Source organism: Hibiscus syriacus, unplaced genomic scaffold (assembly GCF_006381635.1).
Source record: "Hibiscus syriacus cultivar Baekdansim isolate YM2019G1 unplaced genomic scaffold, ASM638163v2 tig00112688_pilon, whole genome shotgun sequence".
NCBI classification, from domain to species: Eukaryota; Viridiplantae; Streptophyta; class Magnoliopsida; order Malvales; family Malvaceae; genus Hibiscus; species Hibiscus syriacus.
In genome coordinates, this window is record NW_024063384.1 from 390,790 (window position 1) to 408,029 (window position 17,240).

Genomic DNA, 17,240 nt, shown 5'->3' on the forward strand with positions numbered 1-17,240 from the left:
AAACATAAATGAATTAAATTATTTTGGTAGTAAAAAAATTGATGTTATTCTCACACTCTTGACATTCAGAGCGGTCGAATCTGAGAAATTAAAGAATAAAAATATTTTTTTTACCATCAAAGCCGCTTAATTCATGTTATATTTGATGATTATTAAGTGTTGAATATTCATATATATTAACAATTTTTTTTATTATTTGTATATTTTAATTTTCATTATTATATTTTTGTTTAGAGATCTTCCGACTCATTGAAATAAATTTTAGCAGTGTTATTTGTTGAAGGCTCAATCATCAATATTATCTTCTCAAGGTATATTCGATTTTAGCTTAGGACTTGGATTATCACGCTGCAAATGAACGTGCTTTATGATAGGACACAGATTATGCGAATCCATTAATTCCTTTTAATACATTATCTAAAAATATTCGACGGAACAACCCACGTGTCGACAAGAAATTGAATTTTATTTATCTGTATTTTGTGATAGGATAGAGATCATGTGCTGCTCAGCTGCTGTCAACAAACACGTGCTATAGTCACTTTCACAACAGTACACAGTGACATAAATGAGATGAGATATATAGTAAGTTGTTTGAGTTTGGTATTATCAGAGTTTATCTGCGTAGCATCTCGTGTCAACCAGTAGTATCTGCGTAGAATCGTTTCGATTAAACACTATCATCGCCGAATCCATGGTGATTCTCACTGTTACCTTAACTTGGACTTGGGCAAAGAGGGGAAACTTTCAGAGGCGCCGGTTGCTTCTTAGCATTTAGACTGAGGTACGTGAAAAAGGACATACCTCCGATAGCTACAAATGCTCCACAAATACTGGTCGTGCCCGGATTCGATTCGAAGAGGTAATAGCTGCCGAGAAGCAGTACGCAGGTTTTGAATTGTCCGAGAACAACGTGGGAAATAGCGGACGTCGCGCTGATTGTTGATGGAATATGTATCAAGAGATGTACCATATTGGTCATGCAGGACAAGCATAAACTAGGATGTTTCGACAATTATAATAAATGCGAAGATTGATTTACCCGAGTGCCAAAGCTCCCGACCACTGAAGCAAGAAGCTAAGAAAAGCTGATAAGAGGATAGCCGATGTATTGTGGAAGCTCCAATGGAAGGCGAGCACACCCGGGGGATTGAGGAAAGGAATCATAGAAACCAGAAAAAGCAGAGTGATTGGTGTTGTTTTCCACATTAACCTGTTCAACAACAAATTCATAACTTCAACATGCACAGAATTGAAAAGTTTTAAGCAACAAGAATAAACATAAAAAGAAAAACTTTTTCGGACATCAAAAGAATATAAAGGAAAAGAAAAGCCCAAGGGAAACACAATGAGGCCATTTTCGATAGAGAACCGATTTTTGGAATCTATACTCCTGACTTCCTTGGGCTAACTTATCCTTTGCATCAAGAAGTGTCGAACAAATCGAAAGTGTGCTTGAAGGAGCTTGAAACATACGACAATGCCGTCCAATTCTCTTGTTACCGCAAGTTGGACCAGAGGATTTTATTGGTAGCACTAGGAATAATCCATGCCATTGCTACACATGCTCCAAAGAGGCTGAACTGTAGATCAGTCACCGTGGCAATCGCAACACCGATAGATACAACTGTCAGCGCAACCACCTGACAGATTCCATAGGAAGAATTTCAAGAAAAAAGGGGACAAATATTACAAACTATAGATTTTGTAAAATAATAAGGAAAAATCATAATATGCACAAAATCCTGAGCAGTGTTGCACATATAAATTAAAAAAGTTTCGGCAGCTAAGAACCCCTAAAATATTTTTTATCGACAAATTGGTCCAATGATGCAGGAAGAAAATATAAAAAAGTTTCTTTTCTTTTTTACATTACTGCATTTGACAATGAGTAGAAACATGTACGACTAGAATAGTATAAAAACCATCCCTAAACATGACCGGATTCTCTTTCGAGCCTAAACTCATTGCATTGCTAATGTTCACATCACTCCAAGAATTAAAATCTACTGATTGCACACAACGTGCATGCATTCAAAGGTCAAGAGAGAAATTACGAACTTGATTTCAAAGTATTGGCAATGGTTCGAAATAATCAAAAGATCCACTAGATAATGGGTGTCATAACCATTTTTTTTAAAAAACAATTAAATATATAAAAAAACGATTACGACTTTAATTTGGAAAGATTGGGTGATTTTGAGTTGATTTGAATTAAATTGAAAAGAGTCGCCATCGACCTTTGGGTTAGGTAGGTCGAATACCTAAAACGTATTTTAAAACAATTTAAAAAAATCATTTTTAAAGACAAAAATGGTCTGCGTTTACCAAATGTTCGATTTGATGGGTTCGGGAGTCGGTTACGCGTGGGGAAGGATTAGCACCCCACAACGCCCAAAAACTGGTACTGTGTCGCTTACATGTTGTCGTAAAATGGTGGAAATTACAAATCGAATATAAAGTTAAAATATGATCCGTTTATTGAACATTAATTAATTTGCTTCGAATCAATTAATTAGAGAAAATTCCTTAATTCGAAAAGAAATCTCGAAATTAGCAATCCTCCATCGAGAAAGCTAACTCGACTATTTCTTATCAATAAAAGAATATTCCCTCGTTAATAAATATATGAATCGACTAAAAATGAAAATCGACTATTTGCACTCGCATTCAATGAAATAAATTGATAAAAAAAGATCGAATATACATCGTAGAATGAAAATTAATAACTTACATGAAATGAAATAAATTATTATTTAGAGACATTCATTGCAATGTTCGATTTAAAATGAAATGGATTAACAAAATAAAATCAAATTAATTTCAAGTTCACATTTGTTCGAATGTCATATCGGATTGTACCACTTCGATCAAGCGATACTTTCCATGCACGTTCTACAAATTTGTGTTCTCAAAATTATTCGAATTAATTATGAAATGTTTAACCAAATACGAGAGATACATAAAGTGCTGACACAAAATAAATTAATATGAATATAAATCATGGAAGAAAAGCCAATATATGTATATAAGGCACAAAGGTGGGCTCCACACGAAATACACATAAATACACTTAACATAACACTTATATACATAAAAAAAATATATAAATCCCGAATATCATTCAATTTGCAAATTAGAAATTTAATAGGAAAAATAAAGTAAATAAATCACATTGCACATACAATTTATATATATGGAAAACATAAATAAATAAATAAATAATTTAATCGATGTAAACATGATCTATGCGCTAATATAAATATATTTACCAAGCAAGCATACACATTATAATTTAATATTAAGGCCTAAATGAACAAACATCAAACATGGCAAATCAAAGTATGAAAAAGTAAAACTAACTGCAAGGAATAAAATAAACACATCACAAATTAATAAGTGAAATCAAACATTTAACTAAAAACAATTAACAGTGTAAAATGACTAAAATATAAGAATGATGAAAGTTAAAGTTCGAAGTAAAATACCCAACATTTCAATTAAGGACTGAAATATAAGAAAATAAAATACTATGATACTAGCAGAAACTTACCCAAAGATAAAATAACAAAAAAAGGACTTAAATGAAATAAACACAAACATGAAGGCCGAATCATAAATAAACCAAATGTAAAACAGTGACCATAATAATATCTTTACAAATACCATGACTAGATTCTAATATTAACAGTACATGATAACACATTAAATCAGTGACTAAAAATAAAATATTTACAAATGAAATGACCAGATTCAAATGTCAACAAAAATACACAACACAAGCTACCAGTGACTAAAATGATTGATTTACAAATATTGCTTCCAAATTCGAACATAAAACATAACACAAGATCAGTGACTAAAATGTAAGAAACATAAATATCCTGTCCAAATTCGAACATTCACAAAAATACACAACACACGAAATTAGTGACTAAAATGAAACTATTACAAACATTGGGACCAAAGTCAAATATCCACAAAAATGACATAACATACATTAATAGGACTTAAATAAAATATTTATAAATGTGATGGCCAGATTCGAATATCAAAGAAACATACATGAAATATTAAATCAGTGGCTAAGATGTAACATTTATAAATACTTAAACCAGAACCAAATATAAACAAAAATGTTATAATACCTAGAATAGTGACTAAAATGTAAAAGTGAAAAGATAAAGGCTCAAATTGAAATAATGTAAACTTCATTCCATGGCTAAATCGTGCGGTTACAAAGGATCAGGGACCAAAAGCGTGGTTTACCCCTTAATATGAAAACACGGAAACCATGACCCCTTTAAACGGCGTCGTTTTGGGTCCATCATAACCCAAAAATAAGGGTTTCGAAACCCTTGCTTTTTTTTTCATTCTCAGCCGTGTCCCAAAACCAAAGAGGAGAGAACTCTCTGCCTCCCAAGCCGTTCTCCCTGTTTCCTCTTCTCCTTTTCTTCTCTTCTCACTGATGAAGAACACACAACCCCGGCCACTTTAGATCGGTGGCCATGGTGTTTCACACACCACACATCCTCATCCAAGAAAAACCAACCTAAAAAACTAGACCCTCTTCCCCACAACCAAATCTTAAAAACCCTAAGCCCCAAAGATACGAACCTTACCTCCTAAAATAGAGTCCAACCGCTCCGATGAAGCAGCTGTGGCTTGATCGGTTAAGGGTAAATCTCTTCCTTCTCTCTCCTTTTTTAGTTTTTGTGTTTCGGTATCACTGTTTTTTTTTTTTTTGCTTCAGTTCGAATGGTTTTTTTTTTCCCCCATTTTTCTGTCTTCTTTTGATTTATGTGGGATATTTCGTGATAATGATGAAGCCTCTACATAGGTGAAATGATTTTCCAGATTTTTGCTATGTTAAATCCCGAAAAAATCGGGATTTAACTTATTTTAAAATGGGGTTTTAAATAGGTTACTGTAAATGATAACTTGGGGCTGATTTGGGGATGCTGTTTGATTGATTTTTCACTGTAGATGACGATGGTGGCGCGGGAACGGCGGCTGGACCATCGGAGTGGGCCGGAACAGTGACGGTGGCGCGGCTGTTCATTTGTTGCTGGCGGCGGCGGCGGTTGGATGATGATACGTTTAGGGTTTAAAACCCTAATTACTTGGGCCAGATCCAGGCCTGGTTCGGGTATTGGGCCTGAACCGGGTCTGCTCCAGCTTGGTGGGTATGCTGTTGGGCTTAGGGATTAGGCCTGCAAAAGTTTGTAAATGTAAATTAAATAATAATAATAATAATAATAATAAAAATAACGATAATAATAATATATAAAAAAAAAAGACCTGGACAAAAACGGGTGTCTACAGCTGCCCCTCTTTGCGCATTCTTGTGTTAACAAGAATAGGGCAAAGATGAAAAGACATCACGTTTTTGTCTGGCTCTCTCCCTTAGAAATTGGATGATTTTGGTTGTTGGGGACGACACTGCTCATACGTGATGAAGAGTTCGGGTCATTTTAAGGTTAACGCGGTTCCTACGTGATGAAGAAGTCTGGTCGTCTAAAGGTGATAACACGGTTCCTACGTGATGAGGACGGCTGGTTATCTATGGTTGACATGGCTCCTACGTGATGAGGAGATCTGGTCTGGGAATGACACGGCTCATACGTGATGAAGAGTTCTGGCCATCTGAAGGTGATAACACGGTTCCTACGTGATGAGGACGGCTGGTTATCTATAGTTGACACGGCTCCTACGTGATGAGGAGATCTGGTCTGAGAATGATACGGCTCATACGTGATGAAGAGGGCTGGCCATCTTTAGGAGTTATGGTTTCAAGAGAAACCAAATTAAAGATTTGTTTCAAAAGAAACAGACTCAAAGATTTGTTTCAAGAAAAACAAGCTCAAAGATAATGTGTTTCAAAAGCAACTGTCTCGAAAGAGACAAAATTCATTTCAAATGAAACAACTCAAAAGATAACATTTAAAGGGAATTGTCTCAAGCGAGACAAAATTTGTTTTTAAGGGAAAAGTTCTCAAACATCTGTGTTTCATGGGAAACTATCTCAAATGAGACAAAATTCATTTCAAGGGAAACGATCTCAAAGATGTTTGTTTGTTTTTTTTCAAGAAAAACAGATTCAAATGATGGTAAAATTTGTTTCCAAAGAAACAAACTCAAAGATTTTTCTCAAAGAAACTGTCTCGAGAGAAACAAAATTTTGTTTCCAAAGAAAGAGATTCAATAATGATTTTTTTTTTTTGAAAAGACATTGTCATAAGAGACAAAACTTTGTTTTTCAGAAAATGGTATCTTAGTGAGACAAAATTTTGTTTCCAAAGAAATAGCCTCAAAGATTTTTCTTCAAAAGAAATTGTTTTAAGGGATAAAACATTGTTTTCAGAGAAACCAACTCAAAGATGATCTTGTTTTAAGAGAAAATGTTTCAAGAGAAAATGTTTCAAGTGAAACGACTCAAAAATGGTTTTATTTCAAGTGAAACAAACTCAAAGATTTTGTACTTCTAGAGAATCTGCCTCAAGGGAGTCAAAATTTATTTTAATAAAAACAATCTCAAAGGTGGGTAGTTTTAAAAGAAATTGTCTAAACGATCTCAAATGTGGGTATTTTCAAAAGAAGTTGTCTCGAGAGACAAAATTTTGTTTCAAAGGAAACAAACTCAAAGATTTTTTCCAAAAGAAATTGTCTTTAAGAGATAAAATTTTGTTTCAAAAGAAACAGACTCAAAGATGGATCCCATCTTAAGTGAGACCAAATTTGTTTCAAATGAAACAATCTCAAAAGTTAGTTTTTCATTAGAAACTGTCTCAAGAGAGACAACATTTGTTTTTAAAGAAATAGACTCAAAGATGATTTTGTTAAGAGAAACAAACTCAAACATATTCAAAGATTTACTTCAAGAGAAACTGTCTCAAGAGATACAAAATTCATTTTAAGAGAAACAGATTCAAAGATTTTTCCAAAAGAAATTATCTTAAGAGAGATAAAATTTTGTTTCCAAAGAAACAGACTCAAAGATTTTTGTTTCAAAAGAAATTATCTTAAGAGAGAAAAAAAAAATTTGTTTCCGAAGAAACAAACTCAAAGATTTTTGTTTCAAAAGAAACAATCTCAAAGATTTTTTTCAAAAGAAACAACTCAAAGATTTTTATTCAAAATGAACAAACTCAAATATTTTTTTCAAGAGGAACAAACTCAAAGATTTTTTCACAAAATTGTCTCAAGAGAGACAAAACTTTGTTTCAGACTCAAAGATTTTTCACGAAATTGTCTCAAGAGAGACAAAACCTTGTTTCAAAATAAATAGACTCAAAGATTTTTTTCAAAAGAAATAAACTCAAATATTTTTTTCAAGAGGAACAAACTCAAAGATTTTTTCAAGAGAAACTGTCTCAAGAGAGACAAAAAATCGTTTTAAAAGATTCAAATATTGTCGATTTTGTTTCTAGAGAAACAATCTCAAAGGTGTTTTCAAAAGTGTTTATTTTGTTTCAAATGAAACAATTTCAGGATTTGTTTTAAGGGGAAACTGTCTCGTGCGAGACAAATCAGCTTTGAAAATCTCAAGTGATATTACTTTTGCTTTAAGTACCACAACCTTGAAATTTGTATTATGAGAGAAAATGATGTCTCAAGCGAGACAAAATTTGCTTTAAGATATAGTCTCAAATGAGACAAAATTTGTTTTAAAGAGAATGTTGTCTCAAGCGAGACAAAGTTTGTTTTTGAGAAACGATCTCAAGTGAGATCAACTTTGTTTAATGTGAAACAAATCCGAAATTTGGATCTCAAGGGAAAAGGTCTCAAGCGAGACAAAACTTATTTTGAAAGAAACAACAATCTAAGGTGAGATTAATTTTGTTTTAAGTGAATCAAATTCAAAATTTGTATCTCAAAGGAAAAATGTCTCAAGCGAGACGCAATTTGTTTTAAAATTCTCAAGATTTGTGGAAAAATATCTCAAGCGAGACGTAATTTGTTTTAAAGAGAATGTTGTCTCAAGCGAGACAAAATAAAATTTGTTTTTAAGAAAACTATCTCAAGTGAGACGACACTTTATTTTCTTTAAAAGAAAATAATCTCAATAGCTCAAAGTTTATCTATTGATTCCTGCATGTTGAGGAAACATCTTCAGAAGATCTGATTGTTGACTTCAGGAAGCCAAATATGTGGATTGCATTGTTCTTTCAGGTTGAAAACACCTGGTTATTTCCGAGCTCTAATTTCCTGAAAAGATCAGAATGATGCAATTTTGACTAACTATCTTGGAAGTTATGATAGATGTCAAGATGAAATTTATTTGATTTTTTTTTTGTCCAATTTGCCCTCAAGTGAGGAGAAAAATGTCTTTAATATATATGATGATAAATGTTTGATGCAAATTTTATGGATTATGTATGTATGTGTATATATGTATGTATGTATATATATGCATGTATATATGTATGTTTTCTCGATCTGGAAGGAGAATAGTTGCGAAAGATCTTCACTCTATCATGGATTCAACTTGTCCGTATTTCCACCAATGTGTACTCTTACAAACCTTGACCTGAGACCATTTGTTTATTCCATCAAATTTTGCCCCAAAATAGCTTCTCTTGCCCCTCTTCGATCTTGAGCTTCAAATAGATATATTTTTTTGAATTCCAAGATACGCCTCCAGAGAGATTATCTTGTTTGAAAATGTTTTTCTTCTTCTTTTATTTCCAAAAGTCTGACAATATCAATAGTTTTGAAAAATGTTTGATCAAAAGATTTGAAAACATTGCCCCTTTTAAGGTTTCACAATTGACAAATTATAGAACAAGAGTTCATTGGATATCAAAGAATTAATTACACTTTTAATCCTTCAATAAATTATAGCTATTGGACAAGTGTCAAGATCAACGATATCTTTGAGAGATGGTTAAGTAAGGGAGGATAAAAAAGTCTCAAGTGGTTATTTTTGGTCAAAAGTATAGTGTTCTCATTTATTTGATGTTCTCTGATCTGATGGAGTAGCTTCTGTACTCAGTTATTGGAAGTGTTCTCTGACTCCCAACTCTCATGTTCTCATTCATGTTGTGTGATGCCTCATCAAGGGATTTGAGCAATCGTCTCCTATGTAATAATCTTCATATTCGAGCCGCCCTTTCAGGTTTTCAACTCGAATCCTCCTTTGGTTTCAAGACGTTACTCAGAATTTTACGTCTTTAACCCCCTTTGTTATTTTTCTCTATCATGCATTAAAGATTTTAGAAAATCTTTATAAGTAAAATATTAATCCTGATAGGCGGGATGAAATATGAGGATAGTCTCTTCTGTTTAGAAATCTAGGTATGATTAGAATGGACTTTTAAGGCACGTAATGTAAGTCAGGGTTCAGGGTTATGAAAGAAAGGGATAAAAGGCCCAAACAAGTGTTTAAAGGTAATTGAACCAAGGATCAATTAACTCTGATGCCTTCAATCTTGTCTTGCTCAATTTGGATCTACTCGCATGTCTTTCTCTTGATGTTTTATGATCTTCGAGTCAAGTGATTCTAGAGTGGTTGTGTTTGATTAATCTCACGGTTTGAAGCTCAATGCGTCATTTGAGTCAGGAGACTCTTTGTCTGTGTTCTTTGTCCTCTTTTTGTTCTTTGCTTTTTCCCTTTGATTTTTGCTTTGATTTTTCTTTGTTTTTGCTTTGATTTTTTTCTCTCTGCTCTTTGTTTTTTCTTTGCTCTTTTCTCTTTGATTTTTCCTTGTTTTTGATTGGATCTTCGCACTTGATGTTTGGTTCACCTTTCAGTATCTCATCTGGATCAATGTATTTACTCATGCGCAGATTTCCTCCAACTTGCCCCCCAGTGTGGAGGGTGATCCTTGGTTAGGGTTGAATCAAAAGAAAATATCATTCAGGCTCAAAGGGGACACAAGGGATATATTTTCTCCTTTTGTGAAGGGATAAAGAAAGAAAGCCGTTCATCATCTCATACACAGAAGTCCTTGCAGAAGAGGTATCCCCAGGGGGATAGATTTTCAGGATTAATTTTTATTTAAATGAAAACAGTAATTAATGCATGATAGAATTATTTTGAATGAATTCTATTTTTTTCTTCGCTTCTTGCTCTCAACATGTCTCAATTGCTCATGCTCGTCTTCAGAAAATTGATGCGAGATGCCCCACACTGTGTCTTCTTTGTAGGAAGGTTTATGTTCAAGTGAACATCTTGTACTCAATGTCTGTAGGTTTTATTGGTAGAAAATGTTGGTTCTACGTCTAAGAAGACGATGATGACTTTATTGGCTCAAAGAAAGGTATGGGTATGACTTTTGTGTCTCAAAAAATAAATACAGTGTTTCAAGGTGGAAAGAATATTTCAAGGTCTCAAAGAGAGGGAATGTTTCAAGGTCGAAAAGAATATTTCAAGGTCTCAAAGAGATAAAATGTCAAAAATTGGTTATTTGGCAGTGACCAGGAATTATTTCGGGTAAAAAAAATCGAGAGATTTTATTTTGGGTTTAGACAGAATAAGAAAGGGTCTAATCTTGCCATATGTCAAAAATCTATAATTCTTGAAGAATTAAAAGAATATGTAATTCATTCGATATTCAAAGAACTAAAGATTAAAATTTGTTCAATTATTTAACCTTAGAAGGTAGCATCATTTCAGTCATCAAAGATTAAAAATATTTAAGCAAATATTGAAGAAAGAACAAAACGAGTTCAAACAAAATAATCTCTATGGATGCAAGTGGTTGATGCAATGACTTCTCTGGCTTAGTATTAGGATACCCCTGAATAAATCATATTATGGATTTTGTGCTTTAGTGTCTTGCAGTTCTCGGTGGAATGTCTGGAGCTTCTTAGGTGGAAATTGTGCACTGGATCAACATCGTAGACCTCAGGGAACGATGACTCTTTTCTCGAACCATCCTGGAAGACTCAATCGAACAAGCTTCTATCGTGTTGATTTCAGCTTCTTGTTTATATTCTCAATATGGTCACGTGATCAGGATTACTTCCACTGACTTCTCCACAAATTGATCTCATGTTTTTATGAATGATGCATATGAAAATGCTTAAAAATAAAATATATATGCAAAATAAAAAGATACAAATGCAGATGGAAAAATGTTGACCCCAACGATGAATATCCTAGAATAGTCTTCACCAGAAATAAAAGTTTTCACATTACAAGACAATCCAATTTACAAACATGTCTTCGCTTAGATGGTGAGCCTGGAATGGATCACTGCTTCATCTCGGATCTTCGTCCTCAATAATGATGCCCCTCAAGCGCTCTGTATTCTGACTCCGTTAATGCCTCGGCTATGCTGAAGTTTGTGCTTCACTCCCTGATGGTTAACGATGAAATAATTGTGGATGAGAATCTACTGCTGGATTACTCCTTAGACTTCAGTCTTAAATGTTGCACGATCTTCTTGAGCAAGTCTCCTTCTCGTACTCTGTGCATTTCTTTTTAGCCTTCGATGCATGTCTGTGTATGCGATCGCTTGATTGAAAACTTTTATCTCTTCTTGTGAAAATTTTCTCTCGAATATCCCCTTACGGATCAACACTTTTGCATTATGATGATGCAATGCAATGCAATGCAAATGACAAAATGACACAAACAAAAGAGAAGAAATAAGTTAGTATACACAAACAAAAGAGAAAAATAAGTTAGTACATGTAAAATAATTGATACAAATAAAAATGTAATTCAGAGATGGATATAACACCTACCCCGTCATGATATCTACCCAAACATGCTTTCAATTAAATAACAATCCTACCCGGACAAGCTATCTACCCAAAATGATATATTTTCAAGAAATTGGTCCTAACTGCATGGTATCTAGTTCGCATGCTTTATTCGGAAAAAAAAATATATTCTACAAATTTAAATGGTTAAGGTTTAGAATCGTTCCTCCTTCGTGTACACCTATTTTGGGTACCTACTGACGGTCAAAGGTTCGGTATGACTATACCTAGTGTGATCGTTCGACGGTTCACTATATGCTTGGTTTCGGCTCTAACGGAAAAAAGGGACTCGAATTGTCCTTGATGTCGGTGCCCCCTTGGGCTGCCAGACCCTCGATCCTCACCCATTACAGGTTTCAAACGGAACGAGTTCAATTCGAGGGGATTCACTGTCTTATACCCGTACGAGGAATAAATCCCTACGAAGGTATAAGGTATGTATCCCATGGGTTATTTGCTAAAACTCATACGAAGAATAAATTCTTACGAGAGTAAAGCATTCACCCCGACTAATTTGGATCGAAGCTCGTGTCTAGAGCTTATGTTATGCCAATGCGAGTGATGTGTGTGAGGAGGAACATACCTACCTTTGACTCAAAATGAAAAGAAAGAAAAAAACTCGACAAAAACTTGGACAGAGCCTGAAAGCAAAAAAGATAAAATGTTAGTATAATAATTAAAAATGAAGCAATTAAAACTTCAATAAATGGATCATAAATTAACTAAAAACTAGAAATCATAATTTCCACCAAGATGACAATATGTAAACGACATACAACCTGACTCTCAAAAAAAAAGTCCCCAGCAGAGTCGCCAAGCTGTCATAACCATTTTTTTTAAAAAACAATTAAATATATAAAAAAACGATTACGACTTTATTTTGGAAAGATTGGGTGATTTTGAGTTGATTTGAATTAAATTGAAAAGAGTCGCCATCGACCTTTGGGTTAGGTAGGTCGAATACCTAAAACGTATTTTAAAACAATTTAAAAAAATCATTTTTAAAGACAAAAATGGTCTGCGTTTACCAAATGTTCGATTTGATGGGTTCGGGAGTCGGTTACGCGTGGGGAAGGATTAGCACCCCACAACGCCCAAAAACTGGTACTGTGTCGCTTACATGTTGTCGTAAAATGGTGGAAATTACAAATCGAATATAAAGTTAAAATATGATCCGTTTATTGAACATTAATTAATTTGCTTCGAATCAATTAATTAGAGAAAATTCCTTAATTCGAAAAGAAATCTCGAAATTAGCAATCCTCCATCGAGAAAGCTAACTCGACTATTTCTTATCAATAAAAGAATATTCCCTCGTTAATAAATATATGAATCGACTAAAAATGAAAATCGACTATTTGCACTCGCATTCAATGAAATAAATTGATAAAAAAAGATCGAATATACATCGTAGAATGAAAATTAATAACTTACATGAAATGAAATAAATTATTATTTAGAGACATTCATTGCAATGTTCGATTTAAAATGAAATGGATTAACAAAATAAAATCAAATTAATTTCAAGTTCACATTTGTTCGAATGTCATATCGGATTGTACCACTTCGATCAAGCGATACTTTCCATGCACGTTCTACAAATTTGTGTTCTCAAAATTATTCGAATTAATTATGAAATGTTTAACCAAATACGAGAGATACATAAAGTGCTGACACAAAATAAATTAATATGAATATAAATCATGGAAGAAAAGCCAATATATGTATATAAGGCACAAAGGTGGGCTCCACACGAAATACACATAAATACACTTAACATAACACTTATATACATAAAAAAAATATATAAATCCCGAATATCATTCAATTTGCAAATTAGAAATTTAATAGGAAAAATAAAGTAAATAAATCACATTGCACATACAATTTATATATATATGGAAAACATAAATAAATAAATAAATAATTTAATCGATGTAAACATGATCTATGCGCTAATATAAATATATTTACCAAGCAAGCATACACATTATAATTTAATATTAAGGCCTAAATGAACAAACATCAAACATGGCAAATCAAAGTATGAAAAAGTAAAACTAACTGCAAGGAATAAAATAAACACATCACAAATTAATAAGTGAAATCAAACATTTAACTAAAAACAATTAACAGTGTAAAATGACTAAAATATAAGAATGATGAAAGTTAAAGTTCGAAGTAAAATACCCAACATTTCAATTAAGGACTGAAATATAAGAAAATAAAATACTATGATACTAGCAGAAACTTACCCAAAGATAAAATAACAAAAAAAGGACTTAAATGAAATAAACACAAACATGAAGGCCGAATCATAAATAAACCAAATGTAAAACAGTGACCATAATAATATCTTTACAAATACCATGACTAGATTCTAATATTAACAGTACATGATAACACATTAAATCAGTGACTAAAAATAAAATATTTACAAATGAAATGACCAGATTCAAATGTCAACAAAAATACACAACACAAGCTACCAGTGACTAAAATGATTGATTTACAAATATTGCTTCCAAATTCGAACATAAAAACATAACACAAGATCAGTGACTAAAATGTAAGAAACATAAATATCCTGTCCAAATTCGAACATTCACAAAAATACACAACACACGAAATTAGTGACTAAAATGAAACTATTACAAACATTGGGACCAAAGTCAAATATCCACAAAAATGACATAACATACATTAATAGGACTTAAATAAAATATTTATAAATGTGATGGCCAGATTCGAATATCAAAGAAACATACATGAAATATTAAATCAGTGGCTAAGATGTAACATTTATAAATACTTAAACCAGAACCAAATATAAACAAAAATGTTATAATACCTAGAATAGTGACTAAAATGTAAAAGTGAAAAGATAAAGGCTCAAATTGAAATAATGTAAACTTCATTCCATGGCTAAATCGTGCGGTTACAAAGGATCAGGGACCAAAAGCGTGGTTTACCCCTTAATATGAAAACACGGAAACCATGACCCCTTTAAACGGCGTCGTTTTGGGTCCATCATAACCCAAAAATAAGGGTTTCGAAACCCTTGCTTTTTTTTTCATTCTCAGCCGTGTCCCAAAACCAAAGAGGAGAGAACTCTCTGCCTCCCAAGCCGTTCTCCCTGTTTCCTCTTCTCCTTTTCTTCTCTTCTCACTGATGAAGAACACACAACCCCGGCCACTTTAGATCGGTGGCCATGGTGTTTCACACACCACACATCCTCATCCAAGAAAAACCAACCTAAAAAACTAGACCCTCTTCCCCACAACCAAATCTTAAAAACCCTAAGCCCCAAAGATACGAACCTTACCTCCTAAAATAGAGTCCAACCGCTCCGATGAAGCAGCTGTGGCTTGATCGGTTAAGGGTAAATCTCTTCCTTCTCTCTCCTTTTTTAGTTTTTGTGTTTCGGTATCACTGTTTTTTTTTTTTTTGCTTCAGTTCGAATGGTTTTTTTTCCCCCATTTTTCTGTCTTCTTTTGATTTATGTGGGATATTTCGTGATAATGATGAAGCCTCTACATAGGTGAAATGATTTTCCAGATTTTTTGCTATGTTAAATCCCGAAAAAATCGGGATTTAACTTATTTTAAAATGGGGTTTTAAATAGGTTACTGTAAATGATAACTTGGGACTGATTTGGGGATGCTGTTTGATTGATTTTTCACTGTAGATGACGATGGTGGCGCGGGAACGGCGGCTGGACCATCGGAGTGGGCCGGAACAGTGACGGTGGCGCGGCTGTTCATTTGTTGCTGGCGGCGGCGGCGGCTGGATGATGATACGTTTAGGGTTTAAAACCCTAATTACTTGGGCCAGATCCAGGCCTGGTTCGGGTATTGGGCCTGAACCGGGTCTGCTCCAGCTTGGTGGGTATGCTGTTGGGCTTAGGGATTAGGCCTGCAAAAGTTTGTAAATGTAAATTAAATAATAATAATAATAATAATAATAATAAAAATAACGATAATAATAATATATAAAAAAAAAAGACCCGGACAAAAACGGGTGTCTACACGGTTAATATGTCTGGATGGAAAATAATAGCAGCCTATTTCGTAATCTCGAGAAAGATCTAAAATTTATATAAAGTCCATACTGAAAACTAAGGCCGGAAAACTAGATATGATATGTTATCCAAGTTCAGAGAAAAAAGAAGAGAACGAGTTACCTTGCAGAAAGTCTCTCTTCTTATACCATATAAATTCTGCAAGGACAATAGATGGTGTGACACAGCAATCTTAGCCATCTGATACAATCCTACACTGGAAAAACAAATTAATTAACAATTAAGCCAAAAGGTCGTCCAAGGGAGTTCAGTTAGTTGCTTTTAAAGAGAGATAAAATATCTAACCTATTGTATTTCAAGCTGACATTTGCAAGGCCGGTTGATGAAGACATACCAATACCGTGAGTAAACAAAGACAAAGGGATTGATTTCGAGGGCGGGGATGCCGGGAGGAGGCCAAATGTATTCAGAATGGCCATCAATGCCCAACTAACAGCATAGTGAATAAAAGTCAGAAATACCGGAAACTGGAATCCTACATGCCATCAATGTATTCAGAATGGCCATCAATGCCCAATTTAAGTACCTGAAAACACGAAACGAGTATAGCGATCATATAGGACAATTTTATTAAATCTAAAACCAAGATCTTGACAGAGAGTTGCTTTATATATGAGAAAATTTGGCATACAAACCCATTTGTTTACGAAAATAATGGCAACAGCAACGATAAAGTTGAATGTAAGAGCAGCAACAGGGCCACAACTTTGAACTATCGGCCGAGTAGAATTTGTTAAAGAGTGAAGATCGCAGGTCCTCTAGGGCTTTCCCTGAATTTGTAATGCAAGGAAACAAAAGGAAGCACAAAAAAAATATTAGAAACACGGCATAGAGAAAAATAATACTTTTCGGTTAATTCATATACATGTTCCAATAGTTAAGACATTCGAATACACAAATGAAATAACAAAATCAGTAAGAAAGTTTATGCTCTGAACAGAACATCGACAACAGCCCCATTACACACAAAAGGATAGTTCAAAACATTTGGTATATTGTAACACCCTTAACCCGTATATATTTCGATATACGAGTTAACGATGTCACATCAAACTGAAAACATTTACTGAACTAAAATTTCCGTAAAAAAAAATTTCTTTAAAAATACTCTTGTTCTAACTTTAAAAAAAATCTGTTTTAAAGTATATTTCATATTATAATTTCTTTCTTTATTACAATAAAATAAATTCATTATTTATTCAGTAATTTTACTAAACCATGTCTTTTCGTAAAACTTTTTAAAAATATAATAATGTAATAAATTCTTGTCATGCATAGTTATCAATAAAACTAAACTAAGTAAAATAAACTAAAATAATTCTAGTTTACTATTACAATTTATTTAAAATAAATACGATAATTAGAAACTATTGACCTAATTATACATGCCACTATAAGTCAAAAGGAACATCATAGATGTCTTACAGATACTGATGATATGTATGTC

At 33.4% G+C, this 17,240-nt stretch overlaps 1 pseudogene; it reads right to left on the reverse strand.

Annotated features, from left to right (window-relative positions):
• Nucleotides 1-522: 522 nt before the first annotated feature.
• LOC120182575 lies at nucleotides 523-16,432 on the reverse strand (annotated as a pseudogene).
• Between the last annotated feature and the right edge of the window lie 808 nt (nucleotides 16,433-17,240).